Source organism: Trachurus japonicus, chromosome 12 (assembly GCF_045865225.1).
Source record: "Trachurus japonicus isolate A0001 chromosome 12, Traja_1.0".
Taxonomy (NCBI): domain Eukaryota; kingdom Metazoa; phylum Chordata; class Actinopteri; order Carangiformes; family Carangidae; genus Trachurus; species Trachurus japonicus.
Window position 1 is genome coordinate 2933636 of NC_140918.1, and position 2689 is coordinate 2936324.

Sequence of the window (2689 nt, forward strand, 5' to 3'; positions counted from 1 at the left end):
GCTAACCTGCCTCTGTTTAAAGACTAAAACTGTGACTTCTGGTCCAAATTCGTCTAGGCTACATCTTGTAGGAAACTGTCAAATGTATCTGTGCACTCCAAAAACTCAAAATCTTACCAAGAATATTTGTCTTATTTCTAGTCAAAATGTCATTTCTAGTCAAAACAAATCTCATTATACTTAAAATAAGACTCATCAAATAAAAAGTAGCTTGTTTTTAAGACAGTTTTTATTTCTTTCAAGTCTATTTTCATTTGAAATAAGTCGAAAAATCTGATAGTGGAGCAAGTTTTTCTTTCTTATTACAAGCACAAAAAACTTGCTTTCACTGGCAGATTTTTCTACTTATTTCAAGTGAAAATTAGTTTGAAACAAGTGAAAATGATCTAAAAACAAGTTGATTTTTAGGTGATGAGTCTTATTTTAAGTGGAAAGAGTTTAGTTTTGACTAAAATTGAGACATTTTGACAAGAAATAAGACAAATATTCTTGGAAAGATTTTGAGTTTTTGCAGTGTGTGTGTGTGTGTCAGACTGAATGTGGATTTAAGGCGGTTTATTTATCATTTTTACCCTCAGGCTGCACAGTTTCTATGAACCTGAGACTTTTGTAAACACTTCAGGCACCAAAACAACTCGTCGTCCACATCAGAGAAGGTCTGAGGAGCTAAAAAAAAAAGAAAAAAGAAGGTGAATAGTACAAGAAACAGTTTAATGAAATTCCCTCCGACCTCAGAGTGTAATGAAGACGGAGCTTCAAACAGCTCTGTAACTTTCCATCTCGCCCCCCAGGAGTGAGAACAACGTCCTATAGAAACGGACGACGACGACGACGCTGCAGGTTCAGCTCGTTTCCTGTTGGAGCAGGAAGTTTGTGTTTGTTAGAAGTTCACACGCTGCGTCCTGATTGGCTGCTGCTGCTGCTGCCTTCACTGACCCTCTGTGCTCCGCCACACTGAGGCGTCTTTGTCACGGCCGGGTGGCGTGACGCTGACGTGTGTGTAGGTGTGTGTGTGTGTGTCGGTAAGAGGTGGACTGGTCTGAACCCTTAACCACGGAGGAAAATACACACGCTGTTTCACTCATTGAGCTATTTAAGAGACACTTACACACACACACACACACACACACACACACACTTTGTGCTCCACCTTAACGGCCACCACCGTCGTTTGTCCACTTTTCCGCACCGACGCTGAATATAGCACCGTCCCTGCATCATTTCCCATCAGCCACTGGGGCAGCTGGGTCGCCATGGAAAAGCTGTTTGAGTGGAGGAAATGCTGGCACACACACACACACACACACACACACACACACACACACGGAGGGAGGAAGTTTCCATGTTTTTATTTAGAGTTGGACAGATTTTTTTTAATACTATTTTTAACTTTAATGAGCTCAAGTTGAATTAATGAGGCTTTTATTTTGAAGGGCTGCGTAAGAGGCGACGTGTCGGTGACGACGAGGTCGACTCGTTATCTTGTGACCTGGGATCTTCCCCAGAGCTCCTCAGCAGCTGATAGCAGCACATCAAACAGTCCAACATGGAGGAACTGGTTGGACCAATCAGAGACAGGCTGATTTAAGAGGCCGTGTTTTTTTTTTAATCTGTCAATTCACATCCAGAGTGTTTGTAATGACCCACAATCTGACAGCAGAGAGATAGATAATCACACACTGTGTTGTTTAAAACGGGTTTATGTCTCTTTAAGGTGGATTAGTGTCTCTTTAAGGTAGTTTTGTGTCTCTTTAAGGTGGATTAGTGTCTCTTTAAGGTAGTTTTGTGTCTCTATGGTTCTTGAAAGTTGTTTTGTGTCTGTGGTTTTGCACCTTTTTAAGGTGGTTCTCTTTTTGCATCTCCAGTTGCATCTTTTTAAGGTGGTTCTGCACTTCTTTAAGGTGGAACTGTGCTTCTTTAAAGTGGTTCTGTGTTTTTATCTGTGCTTCTTTAAGGTGGATCTGTGTCTTTTTAAGGTGGTTCTGTGCTTCTTGTGGTTCTTTACTTCTTTAAGGTGGTTCGATGTGTCTTTAAAGTGATTCTTTGTTCCTTTAAGGTCGATCTGTGTCTTTTTAAGGTGATTCTTTGTCCCTTTAAGGTGGAACTATGTCTTTTTAAAGTGATTCTGTGTCTTTTTAAACTGGCCATGTGTCTTTTTAAGGTGGTCCTGTGTCATTTTAAGGTGGATTAGTGTCTCTTTGACAAACAGGAGAAATGAAAATCGCTGTGAAACGACTTGTGTGTCTCCGTCTCTCTCTCACTGTGGGGTCCAAAAACCTGAGACCACTTTCCCACCGTATCAGTGAGGGGTGGGGGGCTCTGGGGGCCCTGGGCGTCCATGTCTGTTAGTTGTTGTGTTACCACCCCCCTCCCTCTCTGACGTAACACACATCCTGACATCATGTTCCTGTGTCAGACTCAGTGAGACTTTAACAGTGTTTAATGGGATCCATACGGTTATCTCGGCCCCTGGAGACGCCGTGGCCCCAAAGATTAGTCTCCCGTGGCCCCCCCACTCAGGTTTTAGTCTCCCGTGGCCCCCCCACTCAGGGTTTAGTCTCCTACAGGCGAGTTAGAGTTACAGGCTGAAGCATCTGAACTAAACCTGAACCTGGACTAAACCCCTGAAGGACGATGAGGAGAAATGAGACCAACACGTCAAACTCATGTTGAACAGAAACAGTCGTCA